Source organism: Symphalangus syndactylus, chromosome 10 (genome assembly GCF_028878055.3).
Source record: "Symphalangus syndactylus isolate Jambi chromosome 10, NHGRI_mSymSyn1-v2.1_pri, whole genome shotgun sequence".
Taxonomy (NCBI): domain Eukaryota; kingdom Metazoa; phylum Chordata; class Mammalia; order Primates; family Hylobatidae; genus Symphalangus; species Symphalangus syndactylus.
In genome coordinates, this window is record NC_072432.2 from 110950406 (window position 1) to 110969773 (window position 19368).

Sequence of the window (19368 nt, forward strand, 5' to 3'; positions counted from 1 at the left end):
AACTCTCAACACCTATCTTATTTCCCTTATGACCAACTACTTGAGTAAAGCCTTTCTGCAGCTCCAATTTATTAACAACAAACATATTCAGTAAATTTCACTGCTGAAAATTCAGCTATTTTATGCAAAAACATAAATACAGTCATGTGCTGTATAATGACATTTCAGTCAATGTCAGACCAGGTATAGGATGGTGGTCCCTTAAGATTATAACACTGTAATTTTACTGTTCCTTTTCTATGTTTATATAAACAGATACCATTGTGCTACAACTGCCTACAGTACTCAGTAGAGTAACATGCTGTACAGGTTTGTAGCCAAGAGCAATGGACTACATCATATAACCTAGGTATGTGGCAGTCTGTACATCATCTAGTTTTGCATAAGTACATTCTATGATGTTCACACAAAGATGAAATCACCTAACAACACATATCCCAAAACCTGTTCCCATCAAGTGGAGCATGATTGGATACTTAAATATCCACTAACTCCATTCATTCAATTAGTTATTTGATTTCCTGCTATATATACTACTATTACTGTCTACATGCTAAAAGTATAAAGATTATAACATCACTCTGTCCTCAAGTTGTTCAAAAATCCAGTAGAAAGGAGTTAGAAGTTCAGAAGAAATTACAGTTGCTCTTAGTTAACAGCTCAGCAGTCCAAAACAGGAAAAATCTCATGAGATGGAGCTTCAGGATGAACAGGAGAAGGGAAGGGTATTAAAAGCATAGTAAAAATACATGTCAATGCAGAAAAGTAAAGAGAAGAAAAAACAGAAGACTCCCAGCCAAGGAAAAGGCAATCTGTTCAGAATTATTAAATCATGTGGCAAGAAAGCAAGACCAGTAGGGTGTTTACAACCTTTTATCTACTCTGATATCTGAGGCAGTTACAGCTTTTTTTTTTAGACAGGGTTTCGCTCTGTCACCCAGGCTGGAGTGCAGTGGCACAATCTCAGCTCACTGCAACCTCAACCTCCGCCTTCCGGATTCAAGCAATTCTTGTGCCTCAGCCTCACAAGTAGCTGGGATTGCAGGCATGCACCACCACACCCCACTAATTTTTGTATTTTTCAGGAGAGACAGGGTTTTGCCATGTTGGCCAGGCTGGTCTCCTGATCTCGGGTGATCCACCTGCCTCGGCCTCCCAAACTGCTGGGATTACAGGTGTGAGTCACTGCGCCCAGCCAGTTATAGTTCTTAATACAAGAGAAATCATCAAATAGGAAGGTATATCAGAATTTGGGAGACAGAGTTTTAAAAGGTCCATGCAAGATTCAGATTCCCCATCCTTAGGAAGTAAATGTTCCTTCCCATGACTGAGAATCACCATTGTACAGAGCAGGAAGGGAACCTTCAACCAGAACAAAAACATAATGAGATCTACCATTGAGAAAGACTATTTTGAGATTATATACTACACATCCCTACTTGGGAATACTATGAAGCTTTAAAAATAGAATGAGTGGATTTGTGTGAGCACATGGATCTATGTGCTCACATGGAGCTAAATTCAAAAAGAAAAAGTCAAGGCGCTGAATAATAAGTATCATATGAATATTCTGGCATAGGGATTAGGGAGTCCAAATGATAAATAAGGTCTAACCAGAATAAGAAGAGCTGATTCCAGAGATAAGCATCTAGGAAGAATCAACAACATCTGTTAGACGTTATGGATAAAGGAGAGGAAGGCATCTAGAATGCCTTGTTTTTAATCCTAAAAAAGGCAAAGAGATTCCTTTTCTATTCTGCTAGTTGCTTATCAACCTATTTAATTTAAAACTACTTTGAATCAATTTATTACAAATTCCAAATTAGTGGTATTTGTTGCAGTGCACTTTGACATATGTAAGAGCTAAAGAAATTTATTAACAGTAGATGAATTGACAGGAAAACACAGCCTTTCATCCTTCAGGAAAACATGCAAACAAATACTACCAACCAGGGACAGACAATTCAAACCTCAAACTTACATTTGCTCCAATATTACCTGAGGAATTTTTTTCTTACATACCAGTACTTTTAGTCCTTCCTAACTTAAATCCAGGATAAGATCTTTCTGCCATCAATTTAGAACTCTTCATTTCCAGTACTCTCATTCTCAGTCATTAAACATTTCAATATATAAATTATACAATTATACTTTAATACTTGAAAAAAACCTAGTTACACAAGGCAAGACAAACCACTGAGAATTTGGGCCCACAGAATTATACTGCCTTCCTTTGGGGGAGGGACAAATAGTGATGATGTATGACAGTTTCCTGAGAAAATGTCACTAACATTTATTTAATAATGCAATCTCCTTACACTTTACCTGTGTCAGGCAATATTTACAATTTTTCCAATCTCCACATAACAAAGAAAGCCCAAGCAACTACAAAAATACCTAACTAGTATTTCTTTCCACAACATGATTTTCATTTCTGTGTTCTGTAAATAAGAAAATAATTAATTAAAAGCCATAGTACTAATAAAAATGCAAAAAGAGAAAGAAACTAAAATCTTGATCAAGGAGTGGATTAGAACTTTTATAACGCTTATGGAAGAGACTCCACTGGTTGCAAATCCAACATCCATTTTTACCTTTCCCCTCCCATAACTCAGGAGAAGCTGACCTACCCAGACTCCCTCAAGTGCCTGGGCTAGATCCTGAACCAAATGCTATAATACCATCCTTCCTGCAAGTAAGTGGTTCAGAAACCCAGACTTAATTAAACCAAACAGCACATGGTGATTGTTATTGGTCCAGAGATAACATGTGATCTAAACGGGGCCAATAAAACTGAAGGAAACAACTTTTGGTCTACAATAATAAGAAAAATTCTTGTTTCCCTACTGGAACTGAAGAATGTTTGTTGTCCCAGCTACGGATAGTAGCTATTCTATAAACATGAAGGAAATCAGACTGAAGATAAATTTTAAAAGACAGTAAGTCAGGCTGATACCTTGCTCATATAGTGCCTGGAGATAAAGCCCTAGAAGCTCCCCTACCTATAGTTTCCATTGTAGGGAAAAAATAAACTTCATTCCGGAATAAGGCAGACTATTTGGGAGTTTCTGTTATTAAAAGGCGGGACCACAATAATTTTAAGTATTTTTAAATAGTCTCTCAAAAATAAGTACCTATATGAAAGCTATTTGAAACTTGGAAATAGCTTTAATAAACAACATTTTATAAGCAAATTACAATCTTTAGAAGGCTAACATAAGCTTTCTTAACTCCACTAAAAGCTCAGTCACAAAAATCTACATGACCACTTAATAGACAAATAAATAACACGTATAAGCTAGTTTAATCTGATTGCATAAAGATATTTATAATACATTTCTCAATAAAGAAAAATTGAATTATAACCCAAGGGTGGGTTAATTTGTACAAATTTTGAATAATGTCGCATATATTTCCCAAACAGATGCTAAGAGACTCTACAAGGACACTCTGCTCAATCAGAAGCCAGATTAAAGTCCCATCTGGAGCCTAATGGCTCCATGGTTCCATTACAATTACCTAAGTCACCAAAAGTGAGACTTAATGGTTATACATCATAGAATCTCTCTTCAAAGTATACACAGTCTTATCCCCAAAACCAGAAAATCAAGTCAAAAAATAATTTTGTGTATGTACACACAGACACAAGAGATTTGGTAGATATCCAAATGCTGCCTTATTGGTAGATATCCAAATGCTGCTGTATTTGTTCACGGACATTGAACTTTTTCTATATGATTTTTCACTGGTTATTCATTAGCATCTTTTTTTTTTTTTTTTTTTTTTTTGATGGAGTCTTGGTCTGTCGCTAGACTGGACTGCAGTGGTGCGATCTCAGCTCGCTGCAACCTCCACCTCCTAGGCTCAAGCGATTCCCCTGCCTCAGCCTCCTGAGTAGCAGCGACTACAGGCGCCTGCCACCTCACCAGCTAATTTTTTATATTTTAGTACAGATGGGGTTTCACCATGTTGGCCAGGATGGTCTCGATCTCCTGACCTTGTAATCTGCCCACCTCAGCCTCCCAAAGTGCTGGGATCACAGGTGTGAGCCACCGCGCCTGGCCAGCATCTTCTTAAAAGTGTTTTTGGACACAGTTGCTAGGATAGTGCATCACCTTCATTTGAAATGGAAAGGACAAAGTTCACCTATCTCCCTCAACTCCCCTTTGTTTATAAGACAGGGTCTTACTCTGTCGCCCAGGTTGCTGTGCAGTGGCACAATCATTGCTCACTGCATCCTCAAACTCCTGGGTTCAAGTAATCCTCCCATCTCAGCCTTCCAAGTAGCTAGGACTACAGCTATGCACCACATGTCCAGCTAATTTTTTAATTTTTTGTAGAGACAGGGTCTCGCTATGTTGCCCAGGTTGGTGGTCTCTAACTCCTGGCCCCAAGCAATCCTCTCACCTTGGCATCCCAAAGCACTGGGATTACAGGCATGAACCACCACACCCAGCCCACTTTCTCCTTTAACACCAGCCTTGAGTAACTCAGATACCTGGAATTATCTCTTTCATATTTATCTTCTCAGATCCTATCACAGACATTATTTCTCATTAAATCAGGAAAACTGAGTTAAGCCATTTTATCTCCTAATTTTCATGGCTAGAAGTTGTCACAGTGCCAAAGAAGTTTAGAGGAGGAGGTTACCTGGAAAGCATTCGAATATCAGCAACCAGACCAATGCTATTAAAAGTATAGTCTGATTTCACTGCCTGACCATGAACTGTTTAAAATATTTTACAGCAATTTGATAGAGTAATGAGCCAATATTTTATGTATTTGATTTTTTTCTCTAGAGTAGGATAGGGTCCCGAATGTGAAGGCTGAATTCCACTTGAAAATGTCTGCTGACCTAACAAAGTGCTTTGCTTTACTCTTTTAATTTGAATGCCTTTAGAAAGAACCCAAGCCCTCTGATTAGCTAAAGCGCTAAGTTATTTGCAACTGTTATCTGGTCAGTCCCAGAAGGCATCTGAGTGTCCAATTAAAGATCCACTGGACAAGTGTTTCTCAAATTTTAACACCCCTTAATAGGTAAGGAAAGCAATTTAGTGAGGCTTTTTTTTAATAATATCTGGCACTGCATGGCATGATATGTATGGCATGACACACAAAAAGTAGAAACATAGTATGTGTATATACACACATACATATACTTGTATGTGTTTATGTACATGTGTGTCCGTGGTTGTGATTTAAATTTTCTTACTGAGGTTCATGGACAAAAAAATGGAATGAACAGCACTGTACCAGACCAGTATCTTCATTTCACAGATGGAGAAGCTGAGACTCAAGGTCGCGGTCAGCTGGAAGCAGTTCCAGTGTGCTTTCCTTTACATTCATGATTGTAAATTTGTATGTACACTGAGGTCTGCAAAGCCAATACATAGAAAATACAGAATATAAGCCCCAAAACTGATTATTTTAAAATCCTAGATCAATTAAAACTTTATTAGGTACTTTTTAAGTTTTAAATACTAAAGATGAAAATTTTTATGTAGAACAATACATATTTGATTACATAAAAATTTAAAATGGTTATATGACCCAAAAATAAAACAAATCCAAACAAATAAAACCAAATTCCTCAACTCACTAAAAAAAAAAAAAATCAAACACAGAAAAAAAATACTGACGACATACTACAAAAGACTGATCTTCTTAATATATAATATAGTAATTAAATATGAGAAAACTACCTGAGTAACAGGTAAATGGTATTGAGATGAATTATAAAATAAATATAAATGGTCAATAGCATTAAAAACGGGTACATTACAACAAGATACCACTTTTCTCTTATAAAATTAGCAGAGATGTTTTCTTTTTAAGTATTAATACGAGTATTGATGTAAAAAATCCAGGAATCAAAATTGCTGGTGGAAATGAAACTTGTGAAGTTTGGCAGTAAGTATCAAGAGACTTGTAATTACCCTTCTAACCAGTAAGTCTGTTTCTGGAATTTAGCCTGTGGAAATAATGAGGGATATATGCAAACATTATTAAAAGTAGTTTGAATTCAGTAGTATATGTAACAGTGGAAAATTCTAATAACCCAAATAGTCATCTATGGGAACTGGTTAAAAAATATATAGTACATCTATATAATAATAGAATGTTATGCAACTATTAAAAGAGATGATATAGGCTTATATTTTCTGCTCACAATATACTATTAAATGAAAAATAGATGCAAAAAAATCCCATTTTTCATATAAAAAACTTATAAAACACATGTAATCCATTCTTACAACAACCCAACATCTTTAGAATAAATGGAAAAATGCATTTTTACACTGAACTTTCTAACACAATCATTTTCTGTTGTTTGTTTGTTTGTTTGTTTTCCTGAGATGGAGTCTCACTCTGTCGCCCAGGCTGGAGTGCCGTGGCATGATCTCAGCTTGCTGCAACCACCGCCTCCCAGATTCAAGCAATTCTCCTGCCTCAGCCTCCTCAGTAGCTGGGATTACAGGCACACACCACCATGCCCAGCTAATCTTTTTTGTATTTTTAATAGAGACAGGGTTTCATCATATTGGCCAGGATGGTCTCAATCTCATGACCTCGTAATCCACCCGCCTCGGCCTCCCAAAATGCTGGGATTACAGGCGTGAGCCACCGTGCCCGGCCAGAAAATGATTTTTAGAGATACCTAATATAATGTATTAAAAAATGCAAACATTCTTAAAACAGATCTCCATACCAAAGGCCATTTTTCAACAGCAACACTGAATATTCAACTGCATGGATAAAGTTAAATTTTACAAAAGAATTACAGATGTCGATGGTATGGATACAAATTCTTTTCACTTCTTTTGCATTCTGATGAGGACGGAGAGAGGGACAGACAAAAAGAGAGGCAGAGAGAGACGAACCGAGGACAATCTGCATTTCAGCTTTCTTCTCATCCCAAAAATAATTTAGTGTAAGACACCACTCAAAACAAAGCGAACACATTATAGGACAAAAGAAAACAACTCAAGAAACAAGGCTAGAAGAACAGAACACTACCACTGTACCAGTTAAGGTTCTTGAATATAAACAACAGACACATATTCTAGTGGATCTAAGTCAAAAAGGAATTTATTGGCTAGGTACTAGATAGTTCACAACACTGAGACAAGGTTGGAGAATCCAGCTTGGACAGGAAACAAGGAAGGCAAATCACAGAAAAATGTTTGCCTCCACAGCCTTGAATGAAGCCTGGAACTTACGTTACTGCATCAAAGGTTACAGGCTTTTTTAAAATTTGTCTACCAGGCTTTCTGGTTTTTACCAGAAAGCCCCGCTATTAAAAAAAAAAAAAAAAGGAAGAAGAAAGAAGAAAAAAAAACAGTTAAGGCCAGGAGGAAGCATCTCAGTGGCAGCTCTTAGCCTCATGCCCATGGTCTTTCTAGCGGTCAAAGTGCAACTCTTAAACTACAGAAGGGCCTCATGCTAGCCTTTAGGCTTCCTTAATCTTGACAAGTGAGAAGCAGCCTCCTACCTAATCTAGAAGGGGCCTAGTAAGGCCCCAGGCAATGAAAACCACATGTCCTCTTGGAAGACCAACTCTTTGTAGTAGAACTGAAGTGTCTTTACTTTGACTCAGTGTCTTGCTCATATCTTTATAAAAGTTTGCAAACTGAAAGTTGATAAAAATTACTGCAAATCTCTTTAACATCATTTTATTAGATTTGTTTGGTACCACTTCCAGTGTATTTCCAAGGCAAAAACGTACTCTTCCTAAAGTAGTTCTATCAACTAACAGTAGACTGAGTAATTTGGATGGGGTCTAGCAAGTTTCTTAATACACTATAAGTATTGCCTCTTGCTTTATATTCTATCCGTCTGCTAATTTGGTTTCTTGCTTGCCTTTTTTGCTGCAGCTGTGCACCGGGTTAACTGTTTCAATGGTTTTCCTACAATAACTCACAAATTTTTTCCTGATCAGTGTGCTGTATGATTGGTTCTTTGTTCCTAAGATAATTATTTTACATTTGTCTACACTGAACTGCATTTGCCATCTGCTGGCCCAATCACCTAAACAATCCAAATCTTTTTGAATCTGATTGCATTGTTCCTCATTATTTCCCCTAGCTCCAATTTTAGGATCATCTGCAAACTCTGAGATCTTTTCTTTAAAGCTTGGACACATTTTATTTTAATATAGAGGGGTTTTTGTGTGTGTGACCCTTTAGACACTCCAGCTGAAATCCTTTTCCAACTAGAAAAGTTTCCAAAAAGCTTATCCAAAGATACCTTCCAATTATGCAGTCAAAGTGCTGCTAGAAACAGAGCTAAATAGAACCCATTCTATTTCATCTTTCTATACATTGCCATGTTTTTAAAAGTATTATGTCTTCTAAGTTCTTCTCTTCGAAGTATAAATATTTTTAGGGAATGCAATAATTCTATTTTCTAATTTGAACATTCATGGCAATTGTTTTTGCAGTAACTTTCCTAAACAACACATGACAAATTTTTCAGCAACTCCCTATACATAAGGCATTTCCTTTACTCATAAAAATATGTATTGAGCACACAATAGTAATTAGCACTAGATACACTGCAGTCTTATGACCTTGGTCCAATTATTTATCTCCCAAAACTTCTGTTTCCTACTGACAAAGAAGATGTTAGAAGATAACTTCTAAGCACCCATCCACCTCTAGCATTCTGAATTACCTTTTATCTATAAAGTAACATACTAGAATCACCATTTCTAAAATTTTTCTCCTTCAGATTTCCCAAGCATCATTTAATTATAAGCACTCAATTCATTAATTTTTGCAACATTTTAGAACTGCAATATTGTATATAGATACTTATTTAGCAGTATTTACCCTTCAAATTAGACTTGAAAAATCTGAACATAGTAAATCTCCATTACTTATTAAGTAGGACACCGAGTACATGTTTAGATCTAGAAACAATTGTTGCTCCATAAACTTCAGTGATTTCTTAGTAAAATCAATTTTCACAAAAGCCCTACCTATGTAACGATCTTATATAGGAGTTAAGATCTAATTTAAGAACCAATGGTTCTCTCAAAAGAAAGAAGTGCTGATTCTGGGTGGAATGACTTTCATTATAAGGTAGGATATTAAAATCCACTAAGAAAAATTATTTTTAATAATTCCAAAATAGTAACATTATAACAATTACTAGTATTAGATCTTTCCTCTTTTTGTGGAAGAACCCTCTAACAACTGATTAGTCTGAATTTTTTTTCATTTATTCACTCAACAGTGAAATGTTACAAAAATATAAAAATGAATACAAGACAGTGTGAGATGTACATATGTTGCTACAAAAAATCATTGTAGAGGTACAGTCAGCTACACAGAAGTTAGGAAGAGGAAGAATTTACTTCTAACTGCTGGATGAAAAGCTTTGTAAATGAGATGCATTTGAACTCTCAAATATTACGATGTCTTTTAAAAACAAGCCTATTAAGCTATGAATATTACCACAAAAAGACAAATATAATACACTAAGCAGTCAAAGTAAAAAAATAAAAAAAAAACTCAGAAAACAAAGATTTGCTGATTGCTTCTTATAATAGAATCATGTTTTTAATTTTCTGTAATTTTTAAAATTTTTCTGTAGTGAACATATATTATCCTTATAATAAGACACAGTAGAAGATTTTTCTATTAATTGTTTAAAGCCATACTTTGAACAACTGAAGTAACCAAATGAAATGCTATAGGTCAAATGCCTCTAACTTATAAAAATTGAGCCAGTAACAAGTATTTAATTTCTAAAGAGCTAAAGGACTCACTAAAAAAAAAAAAACAAAATTTATTAAGCCCTTTATTTTTGAAAGAACCATTGATTTTCAATGCAATTACTTTTGTTATAAGGTAGGATTTGAAAATCCACTAAGAAAAAAATTTTTTTCTTGTTCTTTTTTCTTTTTTTATTGAGACGGAGTCCAGACTGGAGAGCAGTGGCACAATCATGGCTGCAGCCTTGACCTCCCAGGCTCAAGTGATCCTCCAACCTCAGCCTTCCAAGTAGCTGGGACCACAAGCATGCACCACCGCACCTGGCTAATTTTTGTATTTTTTGTAGTGATGGGGTTTCACCATGTTGCCCAGGCTGGTCTCAAACTCGTGGGCTCAAGCTATCTACCCGCCTCAGTCTCCCATAGTGCTGGGATTACAAGCATGAGCCACCGTGCCCAGCCAGGAAAATTATTTTTAATAATTCCAAAATAGTAAGTTTATAACAAGTATTAAGGTTTTATCTTTCAAAGGACAAAACTTTTTGTGGAAGAATCCTCTAACAACTGATTAGTCTGATTTTTCAAACACTTATGAAATGATACATGTTGTCTCCAGGAATATTTAATTTGTATTTTAAGATTAACGCATTTAATAAAACCATAAACAACCACTGACTTTAATTTCAAACAGGTCCCCATTTACTCAAACCTTGATCTTTGACTGTTATATTCTATTAAAAGTAACAACATTCTACATATGATTTAATTCTCCCTGTAATCTAATAAAGGCATTTCACTTAAATATATATATATATGCATATATATATATATACACACACACATATATATACACACACACACATATATATATACACACATATATATATATATATATATATATCTTAAATCTCCCACATGATTCAGAGCATAGGGAAAGAAATGTGTATGAGCTGAGAAAGGAGGAAATAAAAGCACTAGAGGAATGGGGGGGTGGGTACAGGGAGGGAAGAAAAGTGTTTCAATAAACATTTCCATAACTTAATACCTGCTTAGATTTTCAAAATTCTAATTTGATTTTTTTTACTGTTTGATTTTATACTCTATGCTATAGCTTATATTTGAATTACTAGTATCCCATAACCTGAAATTAAACTCAACTGAATCTCTTGAGGTGTATAACAAGCTATACAGAATTACTAAAGTAATAAATAATTATGTTTCATTTAGTCTGTTAACTACCCTAAAGGATGGAATTTTACTAATATAATCTATTAATATTGTTTCATAGACTATCACTAGTTTTCAATTCGATAAAGCTAGAAGGGAGGCAATATGCAGGGGTTTCAAACTGGCATCCATAGGCCACTTCCAGTGAGCAAACAATTCATTCTGAATAAACTGCCAAGATTTTTTAAACTGGACATTCCACATAAAAATGTAGATTTTTAACTTACCTTAAAAAAAAAAAAATCATTAGATTCATAGTTCTGGTCCCACTGCTGTCAATGCTCCCCAGCTGCCCACTAGACAACTTTCTTCCCCACTTTCTATGGCTTACCAAGTTCCACAGGAAGTAGGGTTTGCAATCCCTAAATAGAGTGTGGAGGCAGTCAGATCCTGACTGGAATCCCAGCTCCCCCACCTCCAAGCTGCACAACCCAGGGCAAGCAGTTTAACCTGTTTAAGATTCAATTTCACCATCATGACTGATATGGTTTGGTTCTGTGTCCCCACCCAAATCTCACCCTGAATTGTAGTTCCCATAATCCCCATGTGTCACGGGAGGGACCCAGTGGGAGGTAATTTAATCATGGGGGTAGTTACCCTCATACTGTTCTCATGATAGTGTGAGTTCTCATCAGGTCCAATTATTTTTAAAAGAGTGTTTCCCCCTTTTGCTCGGCACTTCTCCTTCCTGCCACCACGTGAAGAAGGACAAGTTTGCTTCCCCTTCCACCATGATTGTAAGTTTCCTGAGGCCTTCCCAGCCCTGTGGAACTAGGAGTAAATTAAACCTCTTTCCTTTATAAATTACCCAGTCTCAGGCAGTTCTTTATAGCAGCATGAGAATGGACTAATACAATGAAAAAGAAGATAATCATCATTTATTATTCAGGGGTTAAAAGTGAAATAATATATATAGTACAAAATATAAAATTAAATCTTCAATAAATGATAGTTATTATTATACTACTTGGATTGAAATTCCTAAACCTAATTAAGATTTACCATGAATGTTTCCCACCTTCTGTAGACTCTAAAGAAAAAAACTAACCTTGGCCTCCCAAAGTGCTGGGATTACAGGAGTGAGCCACCACGCCCGACCAGACTGTCTCACGTTTTTATGTTAAAGCTGAAAAATTCAGTGAAAACCAAATCACTCTGAACATGTAAAAACAAACCTAATGTTCTGGGCTCGAACACAAATTATTATTAAACTCTTGACAGAAACCAAAGAGCTAATCCCAAACATAAAGCATGCACATTACATGGTGTCCGTAATTTATTTTCCAACAAGTTTTAGAGTAGTCCTGTTCCAAGATTGCTAGAACCAGACCAGTCTAGGCTGTGCTTTCTTTCCAATTCTTCTCTGCCTCTTCAAGCATCTCAGCAGCAGAGTTCAGGAACAGTGGAAAGGGGGATCTCACTACCTTTTAGGATAGTAGTTACAAAATCTCAGCCTTTAAAAACAAAGAATGAAGAAAAAAGTCCAGTCAAGCAGCAACAGTGGTTCTCTATCAATTGGTACCAAAAAGATGATTTGATCTTTAGCATACTAATCATCTCAGTTGATGTAGTTTTTAATTAGTCTGGGAATAATAAAAAAGCTCAATTCTTCAAGTATTTAACAAAGGATAAAGACAGTCTTTCCTGGCTAAAGTAGTAGGCATATTCCAGATTCCTGGCCATGTCAGGGAAATCCTTTCATAGCATTCAAAACAATGAGGAAAAGCAACAGTACTGACTCAAAAAGAGTAATTTCCTTTCCAACCTAAATAAACTTTACACAAACTTGCCTTTGATAATCGACTAAACAAGCTGCACCACTAGCATCAAGGGAGGGTGTGCAGATATCTAGCAGGTGCTGCAGTTTATCACAAAACCGTCTAAAATAATTGGAAGTGACAACCAGCACTACCACAAATGATTTATTAGTCTTTCACTCAGCTTTTCAGCTTCCTTAGGGCCAGAATAAATAATTTACCAACTCTGTATCTTCCAATCATTAATTCTTCCCAATGCATCCAAACTACATTTAACTCTGCTGGGTTCGGTAGAATAAAACACACAATAAGAATATTTTTCCAAATATAAAATTATCTGACCATATGTAAAGGCAAACATGTCAATCAAAGATGTACAATACAGATGCAGAAGGAGGACTCAAAGTCAGCAACTGCAGTCAAGTTTGAGGGTGCTCGTGGAATAAATTAAGTGAACAAGAAAGCAGAGCCTAGCAAAGTGCTTCTCTCATAGATGAAAAAAGACTCCAGTGACTCTGGACAGCAAATCAAAAAGGCAATCTAAGCACACTGCGTGACAGAGATTTTAAACCTCAAGCATAAATCATCTCACAATAGTGAATTCACTGATTGACGGCCTCCCCCAAAGTGTCCCACAAATTATAGAAAATATTCAGTATCCTTAATCAAAAAAAGGTAGAAAAGTTAAGACCTATAGGAATTTCAAGCAAAGTAGACTTAATAAAGTACAAAACAAGTCATCTTCTTTAAGTCATTTTAATAGCTATTTTGAATGGGTTTACAGGACAATTACAAACTCCTGTGAATTCAAAACTAGATGTGAAATTCAAAGAAATAAACATTCTCCCCCAAATCTGATAATGATGTTAAAAGGTATGTCTATTAATTATGTAGAAAAAACATACAAAAAACAAAAATTACATCCTAAATCCATTTTTGATGTTAAGCTAGTCTTGTCTCATTAAATCAGCATCTATGATTAAAACAGAGATCATTTTTGGTACGTGAGAGCAGCATCTGTTTATTACACAGCATAAATATTTTTCAGCTTTCTGAAACTACTGACATTCAATAAATGATCAAGATCTAGCAATTCACTTAAGCTTTTTTATTTCAAGAAGAAATGCTTTAAGTGAAAGAGTTAATAAAACTGATGGTCTAACATTCGGCATTCTATAAGCCAGCTTCAAGCTGTTGGGCATACAAAGAATTTCATAAATTGACAGCTTTCTCTTTAATGGTTTGAGAATGCACCACAACCCACATCTTAAGTGTGTAATAGATGTTTAAATATACTTTTAAATATATGACTTCTACCAAATACATGATTTTTTGCAAAATATAAAACACCTTAAAATTAAATTAGCTGAACTAGTGAAAATGATAATATAAATTTGAACCTAAAGAATGCAACTTATACAATTTTTTAAAATGTCTACAAACATTCCAAAATGTTCACTAAATAAGAGTGTATTTTTTTCAATACTCAAGAGTTCACTGTTAACTGAAAGCATTATACCTGGGCACAAATCATATTGTTCATATTAAGCAAAACTATGTCTTATTTACAACACACAGATCCAGCACACACGTTGCTGTGGCAAAATAAACTCCAAATAGCACAGGTCCTAGCCTCCCACAGGTTACAATAAAGCAAAAATATAAAAACTAGAAAACATCTACTTTTTTAAAGGCATCTTTTTTAAACAGATGCAAAAAATACAGAGATTTTTATGTTTTTTGTACTAGGAGGTAGGGAGGAGTCAGAGGACATCTGTTGAAAAGAAAAGCATGACAGTGTTGTCTGCAGGCTTCTTTACCAGGAATGGAAACAGTGGATCGGCCTGTAAAGACAGGAAATTCAATAAGAAAAAAAAAAGCAATATACTGCTCTAGTGGCATCAAATTGCCTAAGGATGCTGCCTAGTGCCAGAACCTGGATACAATGCTATAAGAATTGATGGCAGCTTGTCTGTGTGCTGAAAACACGGAGCCCTACAGAGCTCCATGAATATCTGTGGAAGAAGTCTATGCAAAGTATCCTGACCCTTAATGTCTGTCAAAAGAGAAACAGGTATACAAATTGTGGTTTTGATGTTCTATCATGAAATATTACACAACAGTTAAAATGAATTAAGCAGGTGTAAAAAATCACAGCAAGTAACAGTTTAGGAATAATGATGGATAAGAAGGAAACAAATTGCAAATAATAGAATAACAACAAATAATAGAATATTTCAGTTAGGTAACCTTCAAGAACATTTAATGTTAATGGACCGATAAATGTAGTAATAATACAAAAACAGGAAAGATATAAACCAATTTTGGTATGGCAGTTATCTCTGGGAAGGGAAAGACTTTAAAAATACATGTAGTGGCATACTAATTCCGCATGGTAAATACACGTTTGCCTGTTCTACTTATTTTCTGTACTTTCTTTTTTTTTTTTTTTTTGAGACAGGGTCTCACCTGTCACTCAGGCTGGAGTACAGTGGAGTGATCTCGGCTCACTGCAGCCTCTACCTAACCAGGCTCAGTTGATCCTCCCACCTCAGCCTCCCGAGTACCTGAGACTACAGGCATGAGACACGATGCCCAGATAATGTTTTTTTTTTTTTTTTTTTTTTTTTTTGCAGAGTGAGGGTTTCGCCATATTGACCAGCCTGTTCTCGATCCCATGGCTCAAGCAATCTGCCTGCCTCAGCCTCCCAAAATGCTTGGATTACAAGCATGAGTTACTGCACCCAGCCTATACTTTCTAAAATTTTAAAATCTAAGCCACAAAATGAACAATTTTCTTCTTAAAAAATTTAAAAGGTTTTACAATATTCTTACCTGAAACATGAGGGCCTATCTTTAAAATCACTGGTTTGGCCAGTCTTCATATTCTAAAAACTTTTAATTTAAATCTAAGACACTAAAAATTCTACCCTCTTTTCACAAGTTACTTGATTTAGTAACAATTTCAAGTCAAGTTCTCAGGAGATCTCATGCTTTTATTTCAAAAATGAACTGAAGGACTCCACCATGCAGACCTCCTGAATGAAGTTAAAGATATTCTCATCAAGGGGCTTTAAAATAAATAGTTCTGTCATTTGCTATGAGAACAAACAGGCTTGAGAGCCTGACTCCCAATTCCTTGACACTGACTTCCCTGGGGGAACCTGTCACTTCATTAGTGAGTAAGTTCTTTTCTATTTTCTTTGTTACGTGAGGTGTTAAACTTCTACGTACTTAAAAAAAAAAAAAAAATTCAAGTAAGACTTTGGACACATCAACTGAAACCTTACTTTAAAGAAATTCAGTACCACAAATACAAGTTTTTTCATCTTGTGTTAACCTTTCCTGCAGCCAAATTTCTTTTAAGTCCAACTCCATTTCTTTACATGCCTTTGAAAATTTGACAGGTCATCTATTGTGAAATAGAAACAAGATGCCTCTCATTTACAATTAAATTTGTACATGAAAACAAAAGTTTAATATACTTTTTGTCACCATGAAGAAAATATGAGAGATACTGCTAATTTCCATAAAAACTGATATTCTCTCAAAGTAGCAACCATCTGATTTCAAAGAATTACTAGCTTGTTATCTTAAATAAGAAATCATATCTAACTTATATTGATGTTTTTCTATCTGAAGTATGTCATGCAATATTGTAATTTATCTCATAAATCTACTAGAGTGTGATCAAATCCTATCAACTCTGATTGGCACAAATTTGAAACAATGAAGCAATCACATCTGTTAAGCAGTTTTAGCTTCCTAGACAACATTTTTAAAGTTTATACAATAACATAATTATACTTTTTTTTCTAGGACCTTCCTACACTGGGTTTGAGCTTTTCATAAACTTTGTTTGTGTATACAAGATTCAATATAACGTAGAAAGTAGAGTAAACAATAAAAGATGGAAGTGGGGGAGATGAAGTGATAGAGATGGTCTAAGTAGTACACTCAAGGAAAAAATAAACTCTAAAGAAGTAGTCACAAGATGGGGAAAATGAGTTCATTTGAGTGAAAAAATATAGTATATATTTAATTTTATCCTGAAACTACTCTTGAAAATGAATGTTGAATTTAAATGAAAATACATGAACATAGAATAAAGAATGCCAACCATGTTTTATGAAGCAAAATACTAGTATACAGCAGAAACTTACTATCTGTATGTTTTTGGTGTAAAAACTCTAATTTTTAAAATTTGAATGGTTTAATGAAAACATTATATAGTATGTATAGGAATCAAAAAGTAAAAAATGAAATATCCCCAAAGTAATTCTATGCCATTTTAAGAACGTTTCTAACAAGTAAGCAAATGCAAGCATAAAAAAGAACAGTCTGAGTTACAGATAACTCAGACTATGGCTAAAAAGACAGATTATTAAAAATAAAATTCTGAACACTGTTAAGTAACTTTATCAAGTATCAATCCTTTCTGTCTTTACATACATCATGCCTAAGATATGACTTAGGAATGTGTGAACATTCTACTAAAGATAGCTGAACTAGTAGAAACTCCATTTGGGCCATTCATTGGTAACTGATCATATATAATTTCGAGATATTTCCTATCCTCCTAATCCTTACACCTGTCACTCTTTACATGCATACAGCTTCTTAAGAAAAGATACCTTCCTAAAGTGAGTATCTCTTCAACTTCACTGCAAACCAACCAAGGTCTTGTATGTACTCAATACCTATTTGCTGATTCACTAATTTTAACTTATATGAAAGCGGGAGTCATGAGTTAAACAGTTTAAATTAAAGCAATTATATTTCCTACCTTTAAAGTTAAAATCAATAAAACTAAACAAAACATTATGATCAAAGGAAAACTTCCAAAAAGAGACAACAGGTAATTATGATGGTGAAATTTCATCAAAAGAGTGACAAAGATTTTTTTAACCAAATCTTGTGCTTCAGAGATTTTCCTTTTTGTCTGTGGATATGACATGCTTTCACAGAACAAAAAGATGTTTCCTTAGAATGTATTATTTTACTATTTGGAATGACTGAAATGATACACTAATGGAAGAAGGTAAGACTTTTTCTGTATTCTTTCCCCTTTACTATATGATACTGTTGTACTCTCCTTAATGTGTAAAACTATCCACTAGTCATTCTATTTTTCAATATCTTGTATCTTAATTCCTAATTAAATGCATCAAGAAAGATTCTCCATTACAATGAAACTCTCATGACTACTTTGTCATTTAGCTTTAATATAAAGACATTTCTTTGATTACCTCAGGATGACAACAGTATTAATATTTTACCGAAAGAAATAAATCTCCATTAAGTTTTTAAAACTCTATCAAACACTAATTGAAATAGGATTAAAATAAGAAATAATTTCAATCCTTCTGACTAAATTGTACTGTTGTTATCTATTATCCATCTCATTTCTGCATTTTGTTTATGTTTTCATTCATCTAAGAAATATGTCAGCAAAGTCTCTGGATATAAACTCAATGTGCAAAAATCACAAGCATTCCTATACACCAATAACAGACAAACAGAGAGCCAAATCACGAGTGAACTCCCATTCACAACTGCTACCAAGAGAATAAAATACCTAGGAATCCAACTTACAAGGAATGTGAAGGACTTCTTCAAGGAGAACTACAAACCACTGCTCAATGAAATAAAAGAGGACACAAACAAATGGAAGAACATTCCATGCTCATGGATAGGAAGAATCAATATCGTGAAAATGGCCATACTGCCCAAGGTAATTTATAGATTCAATGCCATCCCCATCAAGCTACCAATCACTTTCTTCACAGAATTGGAAAAAACTACTTTAAATTTCATATGGAACCAAAACAAAACCCGCATTGCTAAGACAATCCTAAACAAAAAGAACAAAGCTGGAGGCATCATGCTACCTAACTTCACAGTATACTACAAGGCTACAGTAACCAAAACAGCATGGTACTGGTACCAAAACAGAGATATAGACCAATGGAACAGAACGGAGCCATCAGAAATAATACCACACATCTACAACCATCTGATCTTTGACAAACCTGACAAAAACACGAAATGGGGAAACGATTCCCTATTTAATAAATGGCGCTGGGAAAACTGGCTAGCCATATGTAGAAAGCTGAAACTGGATCCCTTCCTTACACCTTACACAAAAATTAATTCAAGATGGATTAAAGACTTAAATGTTAGACTTAAAACCATAAAAACCCTAGAAGAAAACCTAGGCAATACCATTCAGGACATACGCATGGGCAAGGACTTCATGTCTAAAACACCAAAAGAAATGGCAACAAAAGCCAAAACTGACAAATGGGATCTAATTAAACTAAAGAGCTTCTGCACAGCAAAAGAAACTACCATCAGAGTGAACAGGCAACCTACAGAATGGGAGAAAACTTTTGCAATCTACCCATCTGACAAAGGGCTAATATCCAGAATCTACAAAGAACTTAAATTTACAAGAAAAAAACAAACAACCCCATCAAAAAGTGGGAAAAGGATATGAACAGACATTTCTCAAAAGAAGACACTTATGCAGCCAAAAGACACATGGAAAAATGCTCATCATCACTGGCCATCAGAGAAATGCAAATCAAAACCACAATGAGATACCATCTCACACCAGTTAGAATGGCCATCATTAAAAAGTCAGGAAACAACAGATGCTGGAGA

General features: G+C 35.0%; 1 protein-coding gene and 1 non-coding gene across 36 annotated transcripts in view; one reads left to right on the forward strand and one right to left on the reverse strand.

Annotated features, from left to right (window-relative positions):
• Positions 1-19368, reverse strand: part of TBC1D5 (TBC1 domain family member 5) — a 598207-nt gene that overhangs the window by 509894 nt on the left and 68945 nt on the right. For 17 of the 35 annotated variants that reach the window (XM_063611393.1, XM_063611397.1, XM_055295540.2 and 14 more), the window contains exon 2: positions 5254-5374. The exons of the other annotated variants lie outside the window; for them this stretch is intronic. The gene's annotated coding sequence lies outside the window, so the exon portion shown is untranslated. The remainder of the gene's footprint in view (positions 1-5253; positions 5375-19368) is intronic. 35 annotated transcript variants of the gene reach the window in all.
• LOC129492406 (U7 small nuclear RNA) lies at positions 7231-7294 on the forward strand. Its single transcript, XR_008660858.1, has one exon. It is a non-coding gene; the product is annotated as a U7 small nuclear RNA (small nuclear RNA).